Raw genomic sequence first — 12,218 nt, 5'->3', positions numbered from 1 at the left:
CTACAGTATTTTTATTTACAGTTAAAATATATGTTTATTAAATAAAGTCTAATGTTACAACTAATCGGGGATCCCTTTAAAGGAGACATATCATGTAAAATCCATTTTTTTAAGCCGTTAAATGTATTTTGTTGTTCACTTGGTGTCTCTGGGAGTGCAGAAAATGTAATTCAGTCTTTCACYGTGCTCCATAAATATCTTTACATTCTGTTTGGGTCAAAATTTTCAACCAGTTTTCTCTATTACATTTTTTGGAATTATATTGCATTAAATTACTTGCAACAGAACTGCCAATTTGGCTGCTTTTATTCTCCTCTAAGTGGACAAGTCTTCCCTTGTTGACAACTTTTAATTCATTTGTAAACAAAAGAGGAATAGAAAACCCCCTTTATGGATGCTATGTCATACTCCGTGGAAACAACATGCTAAAATTATACATGTTAATGAAATGCATAAACATTCTGAGGTTGTACATCCTGTTTTTATGCTGCTGGACTTTAAAACAGCTCAGCTCATATATGTGTTATGCATGTTAAAATGGACATATAAGACATGAGTCTTTTATTTGWCATTATTTTACTTGAACATAATGAAATTTCAGTGATGCTCTCAGTGATTTAAGAAAGTAATAATACAGTATACAGTATAATCATATCTCTGCTATCAAACTAGAATGAACCACTCAGGAAGCTGAYCGAGGCGGGGTGTGAAGCACCTCCTTTGGTTTTAAAGAGACAGCTTCAAAACGAGTTGATCTGAGACACGCCTCAAAAGGGGTGAAAGGGGGGCTTGTGGAGTTACAATAAAGATTAATTTAGACKAAAGCATTGCAGTTCCACTTCATATAGAGCCCAACTGAAAGATTTAAACGTGAAAAGGAAGAATTTAAAAGCAGGATATCTGAGAAATGATGGAATTGTAGCTGTTTTGTCAAACACTGTGCATATTTCTGTGATATCAAAAGATGTCATGATCTGAGTATACATATTGTGAATGACCRTTTGCTACCAAACCCGGTTTTAGATCAATTTCTGCCAAACTGACTGACTTATAACAACTTTAGTGTTTTTTAAGGTTCATTAGCTGTCATATTGAATTGGACAGAAGCCAACAAATCATATTTTCATTAAGACTCAGTATTATGGTGTACAGAGTCTTAATACTTAGTGGTGTGTGTTGTGAACTGCTTTCACCTACAAATAGACCAAATTTTAGCAACATAACCAAGAAATTTATGAAGGTGTTGCCGTTTTTGTGTTTTCTACCAGCAGCTGGCTGTGGTGGGCATTTTAAATTGATTTGCATCTAGCAGGTAAGTAGATTCAATGCTTATTTCCTGAAAGAGTCATTAAAATTCATCAAGTGGTTCATAAGATATTTTGCTAACAGACAGGTGGGCACACAGGCATAAACATTTTTGCTTTTGTTCGCCTTTTTTGGGGGGGTGGGGGGTGTCAATATAAAGCCATAAAACATATTTAATAACAGGGAGGAACAGCAGATGTTAAGTTTAGGCATCAGTTATTGTTTTAAACAATGTCCCATCTTAAGAGAGAAAGACAATTATGGAGAATTAAAAGGGTCYGGACAGAAAATCTGCCAAGACGTCTTACAGCCTGATGCTCTCTGAACCTCAAGGATGCTTCTCGCATGAGCCGCGACAACAACAACAGAGTCATTTACTGTAAGCAGCGTCCACAGTGTCCACAAATAAAGACAAACGGTCTTTAAAAAAAAGAGAGACCCTGAAAAACATTCCTCCAACCCAAATGTTTATTGTTGTCCTTTAGGCCTTTAGAAACAGAGCGCTGCATTCCCGCAGTAATCCCGGAGGTCTGAGAAAAGCAAACTGTGTTTATGTCGGCGATGGCACAGTAATCGCCAGAAGGGGTAAATTGTTATCACCCTGTATGAGTTTTCCCACAGACGCTGGGAATTCGGCGACTGATTGACCCTTCTCGCTTTTCATAAACAAACCAGTTACACTCAAAGTGTCACCGGCTAACGAGAGAGAGCGCCTCAGCGGGAGGCACGCGGCCCACGCTCGGCCCCAGGATGCAGCAGGACTGCGTAAGTCCACTCCTGGGATCAGCTGTATTAAAGCTGCATGTTTTTGCTTTATACATCTGGCAGTGATAAAATAGGTCCTCGATAAGGTGGGAACTGCTGCCTAAACTGCAGCCAATTGTTTGAATGAGTGGATCCCAAGAGGTGGGCGAAAGCTTGGAGTTGACGGGAAAAAAAGTGTAATCTGTAACAAAAGCAAGATGATTATTCAAAAAAAAAAAAAAAAAAGCCTCCCTGAATGCAGCTGGAGAGTTCAGACTTCCTGCTTTGGGAAATTTTCTAGCCTTGTGCGTGGTTGTGATGCAACCCTGACACAGCAGACCACTAACCAAACACCGACAAACAACAAGATTGCCACGATAAGTAAAAGAAAAGAAAAGCTTCTTGAAAAACAAGCTGCATGGAAAACAACGCAAACTCATGATCCAAGATGCAGAAAACCTAAAAAAAATCAAATGCAAGAAGAAAGCAGTGACAAAGCATGACAAGATTTCAGAACACCAAGCGCATGCTACACCAGACAGTGTGTGTGTGTGTGGTGGGGGGCATGCAGACATATGGAATATACTTTATGAGAAAAACCACATCAAAGCAGAGTGAGCGAGCAACAAAAAGAGCACAAACAGCCTGACAACACAGACGGTGGGGCTTACTCTGCAGGAAGATGAGATATACAAAACAAACATTTCCAGTTCAGAACCCACTTCTCTCCAAAGAAAACAACRACAGCTCCAAGTACAGAACAGCTCACTGATACTTTTTAAAGACGTATAATGTGATTTGTTAAAACAAACATACAGACTATATATTCATCTTCATTTTGGTGAGAGATAACAAGCCTGTGTGTCGTATCAAAAAGCAGGACTGGGGAGCTGTTTGACGGAAAAAAATGACCCTGAGTGTCTTTGTTAAAACAAACCTCCTTTTTTAATCCTCATCCTGGACTAAGGCCCCCCCCCACCCCCATGAGGGAGACCTTCATGGTCCCACAGCAGCAGACCCATGTTCCTGTTCCTGACCCAGGAGATTTCAGTCAACTCCATCATGACTAAAACAGACCAGAAGTGTAATAAAGACAGATCCTCTGAAGGRTCAACTTAGGGCAACATCCATATTTTATAGTACAAATCATAAAAAATGACAATGAGGCTTAACTGCTCTGCAAGTTTCACTGCGTTACAAAATCATTTGATTTGATGTAATATTAATATATTTCAGTTAACTAGAGCCAAGTAAAACACTCTGCACTTTCAAAGCTCTCTTACTGGAGCAGGTTCATTGTCAGTTCAGTCAAGAATTATTCTTTATCAAAACAATGTTTTTGTCATTATCTCAGTTTGGCTCCTTTTTCCAGCAAATGCTCCTGAAAGAAAATCTGGAAACTTTGACAAATCTTTCACAAAGAAACTTGAAAAGGAAGTACCTTTCAGGATTGTTTTCTCAGACTGATTTAGTAAAAACACAAAAGTCAGCATTTATATATAAGTTAAATAGTTCCTGAGACACAATTTTAAGGTTTTTTGAAAACAAGTTTAGTCCGTAAGTGCTGTTAACTTAGGTTTTAGAGTTTAATTATTGTTTGATTTATGTCTGAATATGATACATTTTGAATTAGTTCAGTATTTTTTATGTGCTGGGTCTTATTATAGTGTGATAATGAGTTAAGACAGGTTTAATCATTAGAATCATTAAAATGCATGTGACAAATAATGTTTGAACAAGTGCTATATAACTAACCATTTGATGGGTTGAAATTGTACCAAATTATATCAGATTCATTTTTCAGATCACCTTTTAGCTGTACTTACATCAATATGTCTGAATGACCAAAAAAAGGCTCCCAAATTGATCCAACATAAATCAGAGAGCACAGTCAATGTTCTATGTATGTTCTTCCTCTGTTTCCGTGTTGACTTTGTGTTTTTCAAATTTCCATCTTGTTTATTTTAGTTAGCTCAAGTCTTGGCGTCTGTTTTAGCTCCCATTGGTTGTGTTAAGCTCTTATTTGCCTGGTTTATTTTGAAAAGGTCTCCCCTCTTTATTTTTTGCATTTGCTTTGGTTCCACTTCCTGTTTTTGTTCACACCAGATCTAAGGTGAGGACTGTGTTTAATTGGTTATTTCCTTAAATATTTATAATCCCTGTGTTTCTTTATTCATTACCAATTCATCATCATCATCATCATCATCATCATCATCATCATCATCATCATAATCTGTCATAGTACGAGTATCCTTCAAATCAGCTCGAGTGTTTACAACAAGTGTGGGGGAGGGAGGTGTTCTGGGAGTTCAGTTGTTTGCAATTGAAACCACTAATCAGTGCCCACATCTCAAACTGTCAAGACTCACTAAGGAGACACAATATAAGCAAAGCTAAAATAAATGCACGCTGATGACATAGAAGTTTATTATAAAGGCAAAATATTTCCTTTTAGCTCCATTTCTGACCTCCAGTGTTGCTTCAGTCCGTTACTGCATTATGTTCACCTCTTGAAACGACAGTTTTTCTGCGATCTGATGAAGGGTAAGTGGTGTTTTTGTTAAAAATACCAGCTTGCTGTGGTTAAAAACAAACCGATGTAGTAATGATGCGAAGCAAATCCAAACAGAAGGAAAACCATATTAACCTTTACAACAACAACAAAGCAGAGTGTGCAGTCGCAGGAAATGCAGGTGAACGTCCTGCATGGGTTGCAACAATCACAAACTTGTATTTTACTCATGACAGAACATAGTAAACTCATTACATTTTAAACTAAGAAACTGTACTGTTATTTTAGAAAAGACTAGGGTAATTTTGAATTTTTTGGCAGCAACACAAAATAAAAAGCTGGGACAGTTCCATGTTTCCCACTGTGAAGCATCCCCTCCTTCTTTTAACAACAGTCTGTAAATGTCTCAGAGCTGGAGAGAGCCATGTTTGGAGACTTTAGGAGGAGAATTTTGTCCCATTCATGTCTGATGAAGGATTCAGGCTGTTCATCAGCCCTGGATCTGAATCAGTTTAGAAACTGGACTCTTTTTTTTTCTAAGCCATACTGTTGCAATGGATGCAGTACTCAATTAAAGCATTAATGCCTAATTTTCTGCATTAATGGTGCCTTTTCAGATGCTCATGACAGAAGCAATAATGCACCCTTATGCCATCAGCGAAGCAGGCTTTTGAACTGAGCATTGATAACAGGCTGGATTGGTCCCTCTCCTCTTTTGTAAGCCCATTAAGTYCCAAAACCTAAATCTTGTGCTGTAACCTTTTTGAGAAGAAAGATTTCTCGAGATTCTTGAAATCTTTTTTATGATATAATTAAATGTAAAAATGTTTTCTATAGGGAAAAATGTTGTGACATTTTTACCTTTTTAGTCACACTTTTTGCAGACTGCTGAACCCCTGCCCATCTTATCGTCAAAGGAATTCAGCCTCTTTATAAACAGTCCATATTGACCTGTTGCCACTTAATTTAATTAGCTTTAAAAGCTCTTCCAACAATTTCTTATTCATACACTTACTTTTACAGCCTTCTGTCACCCATTTCAACTTTTTTGATATGTTCCTGCCATCAAATTTATCATTACCCCAGTTTTTCCTAAAAATGGTCTTTATTTGAACATACAGTATGCTTACTATATTCTATTGTGAATAAAATGAGTTTATGAGACTTTAAAATTGTTGTATTCCATTTTTATTTACAGTCAGGTCCATAAATATTGAGTCAATTCAATTCTCATATTTTTYTCTGTAAACACCACAATGGATTTGAAATTAAATGAAGACTTTCAGCTGTAATTTGACGGTATTTARATCTAAATCAGTTGAATGAAGTACAAATTACACTTGTTTGTATGTGTGCATACCACTTTTTAGGGATTCAAAAGTAACGAGACAAATTAATCACAAATCAAACGTTCGGTTTTTAATATTTGGTCGCAAATCCTTTGCAGTCAATTCCAGTCTGAAGTCTGGAAGACAAACATCAGCAGACACTGAGTATCATCCCTGATGATGCTCTACTTCAACTGTCAGTTCAAAAAGAAGAGAATTACGTCTATGTCTAAATATTTATGCACCGAACTGTATATTTTACACAGCTTTTCAAGTTTTTTGGGGAATTTGGGTTATACTTCAGACTTAAAAGTTGTACATTTGTTTTTTTATATAAAAAATCATGTATTACAACTTTGTCAATATCTGCCAAATGTAGAAATTCTTTGAGCCAGAAAGATACTGTAAAGAGGTCTTTGTCTTTTCTGATAACATCTGACAGAAATAGTTTGTGAAGATTTGTGACACAGTTATCCGGAGTTAGATTTCATTTGCACAGCTGGACACTGAACTTTAAAAAGGCTCAGTGTTGGAGGAAAAAACGCTCATGTGTTGTAACTTAAGAGGCTGACGCTGCACTGAAGCCATCTCGAGTTTGCTTTGTCAGCACTAAAATCAAATATACTGTTATTCTTGTTGATAAATCAAGTCTTGTCGGCATTTGGATCCAGAGCCTGTGGGGTCTGGTCTCTGAAACCAAAGTGGATCTGTGCTTGTGCTGAAGGAACACATGTTTGGGAAAGCTGCAGATTTTGGTTTGCTGCTTTTCAAACAGAGTTGTAAATGTCGTTTGTAGTGGTGGGGGAATGGGGAGGGGGCAGGGGACGTGAAGTGCTTCTGGCTGCAGAGTGGTAGCTTCAGATGTGGCAGCTTTTAGGTATCCGCTTAATGATCTGATCTCGACTCAACTGGAATCTTTAATAAAGGAAAAAAAGAATTAAAAACTAAAAAAGAATTTACATCATTCCTCCGCTTTTAAGCAGTAAAATCTTGGATTGCATTTAAATGTGCCAGTTAGTTTGTAGCTCGTGGAAATATTTATTTACTGGCACCAGTGACACCACATCCTCCAGTAACCCCCCCTTCCTGCACGCTGACCATCTCTACAAAACTAGAAAGCAGTAAGACCCCCGGCAGCCCCAAGAGAAATGAAGTGTGCCCCCTTTGCACACACCCACACACACACCAAAGCAACAGAAACAGCTGAATACAATTAAAACTAACTAGCTTTAAATTCTGTTTGTTCCCTTAAACATTTACAAAGAAGAAATTACATCTTATGGAGAATCACGAATCCTTACATAAATTCTGGGCATTTTGTGTAATTATGGTAAATCGTTTTAGGTTTATCACTGATCAGTGTGTACTCCATAGATGAAGTCAAAAACAAACCAAAATTAAAGACCTACCAAACCTTGAAGGAACGCATATCAAGTTTTAGGCTAAGATAATTGCATGTTAAGAAATGGCTGAGCTGTTAGCTGTTTTGGTCAAATAAAAAAAAAGAAAAAAGAAAACATTATCCCATGTGGGATATCTTCAAGACATATGTCTTGAAGAAGATTCTCAGCAACTAACATATAAAATTCTAGCCCAATATGTGTAAAACTGACAGGGTTATGGCTGTTTTTGGATTGACTAAGTTTGATTAGCTGGGCGGCCATCTTGAATTGGGTTGGAAACAAGGCACAAATCCCTTCCTGCAAGTTTCACTCAACTTTGTTTGGTGATTTATGAAAGTTTTAGGGACAGACACAGACACCCAAACAAACACACACAGGCAGAAACATCACCCCTCGCCTTGTTTTCCAGCTCTAAAAACTGAACACGTTCTCTGCTTTTAGCCGTGCAGAATATTCTTATCTTGTAAAAGCAGCGCACTGTTTTCCTTTGTCCTTCTCTCCCACTCCTTTGTGTCACCAGTTCCAATTTGTTTTCGTTGGAGCTGGACAACAAAAACTCCAGAGAGAAAAGAGACAGATGGAGACCCAAACTTCCTGTTTGCTGTTCAGATTTGGGTGACAGATTTCTGGAACCGAGACACCAACGCTATTCAAACTCTGTTTCAAAAGGTACTAAGTTTTGGTGGAAATCATCCTTTTCATATTGCAGCTGGAGGTTTTCTAGTTGCAGAGCTTGTTTTATTTGTTGAAGACAATACTGTGATTCTGTTTGCTTTTGCCTTTATGGCAGATTAACATCACCAATCAGAGCAGAGGATGCAGAGGAAAAACGTTTGCACTCTGTGGTTAAAACATCATTACATCACTGTGTCTTCAAACGATAATTGTTGCTTGCTGCTTTAAAGTTCAAAACACTGCATGCTTAAGCTTTAATTGGTGCTTAAATCTCATGTTGACCATTTTTAATTGATAGGTTAGCACTAATAACAAATGATCTCTGGCTTTTTACATTGTGAGGTAACGTGTCAGGGAAACACGATAATTAATAAAAAAGGTTTTAAACCCACTTACAAACTAATTAAAGGGTTTGAAAAACACATTAGTTATATCTTTATACTTTGCAATTTATTTATTAAAACATGTTTACTGACATTAAATCTTTAATTAAGGTTATGATTTAATTTATTTTTCTTTATTAATTACAAAAAAACTATTTATATAATCCATGTTCTTTCTGTAAAGTATTAGGCTTAGGTTGGGACATCACTGTGGGTCATAACCACAAACTAACTGGTGGGTCTTATGTGTTTTGCCATTCTTTTCTTGTTTAATTGGTTAATTAGCAATACTTCAACTAGATATGGTCAGGGTCACACAGAGTTGATGGTATTCTGTGGGTCATAGGTTAAAAAGTTTGGGACCCACCAAACTAAACACTGTATCCAAACATTTAAACTACTTTCTTTTTACTTGTGTGAAAATGACACCTTTTTTTATCTTTTGTCTTGGACATCTGGCCTCAGTCGTAGTTTTCTGACAAAAGAAGGAAGAAAAAAGATGCAGTAACATAAACGACCAGTCCTGTTGGAGCGACTGCACTTCCTGCCTGAAGATGAGATGCAGCTGCCTGTCAGCTCTGCTTGAGCGGGTGGGAGGGGAAGAAAGAAGGAACAGAGGGGGGGGAGCAGATGATTTTGCAGCCAAATGATGTGTTTTATTGCCGCACCTCTAAGTGCTCTTCATTACCACTAATCGACATAAGGAAGAAAAGTCTAAGCACGGCACTGGAAAAACAGCAGCATGCAAAAGAGAGCATGACACTGACCCTTTTGGTTAAGAAACAACCACTCAGTTGAAAAATATGAATGATGAACAATGAGTCACACAAATAACTGACCAGAGAAGTCAGAATAAAGATACTCATCAATAAAATCCACTGCTATAAATAGGCATTAACCTCAGTGTTCAGTGGTACGACACTGGTTGTTCAGCAGCTGCATGTTCAGCTCGTGGAACAGAGAATAAATCAGCAGAGGACAGAATGAGATCAGTGTGTTTCAACACACTCTCCGCTGAGACCAAACTGTTGCACGTCGGCACCGTGGAGACCGCTGCTGGCAGGTTTTCTGCCTGCTCATAATGTGAAGCACATTTTCTCATTGAGACCGGCATGTAGAGCGTGCCAGGAAACAGCTGATGAACAAGAACTAGGTCCAGGCCAGGTGTAGGTGGTGGGGGGTGGGGGTGGGGGATACGAACCCAACTGGGCTGCATAACATCAAGGCGGACCAGAGGATCTGGGATGCATACCAGCAGCCTGACGCACAGCGAGGAAAATCCCCTGCACTCAGGCAAGATATATAACCTTGTTACAATTTGAAAACCCTGTTGCGAAAATGTGTGTTGCTGCTCTAGTGCAGAAATATGACATGAATGCAACACATCCCAAAGACCCTGATGAGTAAGAATTCCCGGCAAGAACTCCTCAGGATTTGGACCGGGAAAACAACAAAATGCCAAACTGAAACTCTGACAAGTCACCAAGGAGAACTGAAAACATGCTTTCGTTTCACAGGAATCATCTGCGTCCAGGAGGTGGAAGTGCAAAGGAACCAAAGCGAGAAGTTAGCCCACCAAGCGGCCGCTTATTACAGGGGCTTTCAGGTGCAGAACATGTGTCATATCAGATGGGAAAGACATGCCTGGAACATGTGTCTCTCAGCTACGACTCTAACGTAACTCAGTCCAGGCAGCAAAACCTCCRGTGAAGAGAGGATGATTCAACTGATTGTTTATCCACTGAGTCACAGGAAATCTTAAAGAAGGCAGATGTGTAATATCACTGGAAAAGGAGTTTATTGTAGTGTGGTGAGATGTGTTTCTGTGTGGAGAGGATTAGTCTTCTCAGAGAGAAGATCGCTGGTTCTTGCAGGATGACTGAAGAGGGTTGTATAAACAAGCTCTTTAGCAGCGAAGCACAAAGTGGCGTACACACAAATAGGCTGTAAACTCATTGTGTGTGTGTGTCCCTTTGACACCTTGTCAAACGTTTCCTCTGAGCGAGACGTTAAACATATTTAAACATGGCCCTTTGTGAAAGAGTTAAACAGTGTCTGTGTACAGAGATGTGATGTTTGAACAGGTTGCTCCCACTCTGACACATTGTGGTGTTTGTGTGTGTACACACACTTCAGCGGAGATGCAAACACACAACACAATCGGCTCTTCTCAAACACTTCAATCCGAATYAATTCTAGGACAGCTTGCACGTATCTAAACCTCAGGTCCATTATTATTTTTCTGGCTGAATTAACTTTTCCTGCCTCCGTCAACAGTTTCCAAACAGCCGTGACCAACAGAAAAAAACACTCTTGAAGATAAGGAGCACCTTACCTTCACAACCGACCCGCTGACACAGATGGGTCTTCCCCCTCCTTGCTGGGCCAGCCGATGGAAATTAGAGCAGAAGCTTCCAGCTGTAGGCTCCACAGGATCCGCTGCTCCAAATGTACAGATCTCTCAGATGTTCAGAGTCTGAGGTTAATCMGTGCTGTCCCAGAAGTCCTGGAGGAGGTGGTACTGCTCTGAGCTGAACCGTTTATTTAGTCAAATCACAGCCCTATGGGGGTCTCTCTCTCTCTCTCTCTCCTATTCACAAAACAAGCCGGCAGAAAGAGTGTGTGTTTAAAAGAAGAAGAAAAATCCTTCAAAGAGACAAGCAGACAAACACACACCTCCTCTGACACCCAGAGAGCAGAGTGCGAGTGGTCCGGCCCTGCTGAGTGAAGAAATGAGGGGAGGGAGGAGGGAGGGAGGGTGTTGGTGAAGAGAGAGGAGCAGAAAGCAACACGGCTCAGTCTAACGAAAACGAGAGAAGAAGAGGCAGGCGTTCAGAAAACTTCAAAAATGACAGATCAAGTTCTGCTTGTTGTTCTCGTAGGAACGGCAGCTCCGAGGTCCCAGGCTCGTCTGGAGCGATTTGTTTATGAATGGAGAGGGAGAGGCGAGCCGCTGGAGGTGAACTGAGACAGTCTCTATTGGCAACGGTGATCTGGACTGCGTCCATCCCTGCCATAAAAACAACAAACACAATGAAAAGAAAGGAGTGAGAGGTTCAGGCAAAGAGAAAGAGAGAGAGAGAGGGATTTGGCAGAGCTCATGGTGCCCTGGAAACAAACATGGAAGTCTCAGTTTCTCAGGAAAGTACCTCATTTATAAAGCTACACAAATCAAAAGAGATGTAAAACTTATTAAACATAAAATAACTTTTATCTTTTGGGAACATTCTTTTTTTCATCTTTGCTATATTAAAAAATGAATCAGCTTTTTGTTCTTTCTCACCCTCTTTGTCTCTTCGTTTTTTTCTCTGCCCCCGCTCTTTCAAACCCGTCTCCTAAATATTGGCTCGCTTCCTAATTTCGTCCATTCCCAGGACAGGAGAGGAAAGAATCCTGCTGCTGATCAAGGCCTTTTTTCCTCTCTAACAAGCGGGCGCACAGAGCGGGGAGGAAGGAGCCGGGGTTAAATTGGACAGCAACATGTTCTCCTCTAATTGTGAGGCTAAATCTTAAAAGGTCTGTTAGAAGTAATTAGAGAGCCAGCACAGCCCCGGTTATTAGATAGGTGGGGAGCGACACCACACAGGATGGTCTCCATTTCATTTGGATCTAATTTTACCTGCATGTCATTAACACCTCCTGTTCATTAATTTACTCTAAATCTAACAATTTAACCACATGAAACAGGAAAAGGTGTTTGTAATTTTAAAGAAACTYCAGTTGAAAAGATGCTGCACTTTGTGGGCAGAGTTGTAACTCATGCAGTAGTTTTAAAGGAGACATCCTGCTTTTAAATCCTTATTTTTCACATTTAAATCATTCAGTTGGAGTCTTTATAAAGTGGAACTGCAATTCCTGGTCTGAATTC

The 12,218-nt window shown here is 39.4% G+C and overlaps 1 protein-coding gene across 1 annotated transcript in view; it reads right to left on the bottom strand.

Moving 5' to 3' along the window:
• Positions 1-10,937, bottom strand: part of pdgfrb (platelet-derived growth factor receptor, beta polypeptide) — a gene marked incomplete at its 5' end in the record, with an annotated part of 38,597 nt that extends 27,660 nt beyond the window's left edge. The window contains 1 exon segment of the mRNA XM_014008149.1: positions 10,686-10,937.
• Positions 10,938-12,218: the final 1,281 nt, after the last annotated feature.

Source organism: Austrofundulus limnaeus, unplaced genomic scaffold (assembly GCF_001266775.1).
Source record: "Austrofundulus limnaeus strain Quisiro unplaced genomic scaffold, Austrofundulus_limnaeus-1.0 Scaffold1, whole genome shotgun sequence".
Classification (NCBI taxonomy): domain Eukaryota; kingdom Metazoa; phylum Chordata; class Actinopteri; order Cyprinodontiformes; family Rivulidae; genus Austrofundulus; species Austrofundulus limnaeus.
Note: the sequence above shows the minus strand (reverse complement) of the source record. Positions and strands in the feature narration are given on the sequence as shown.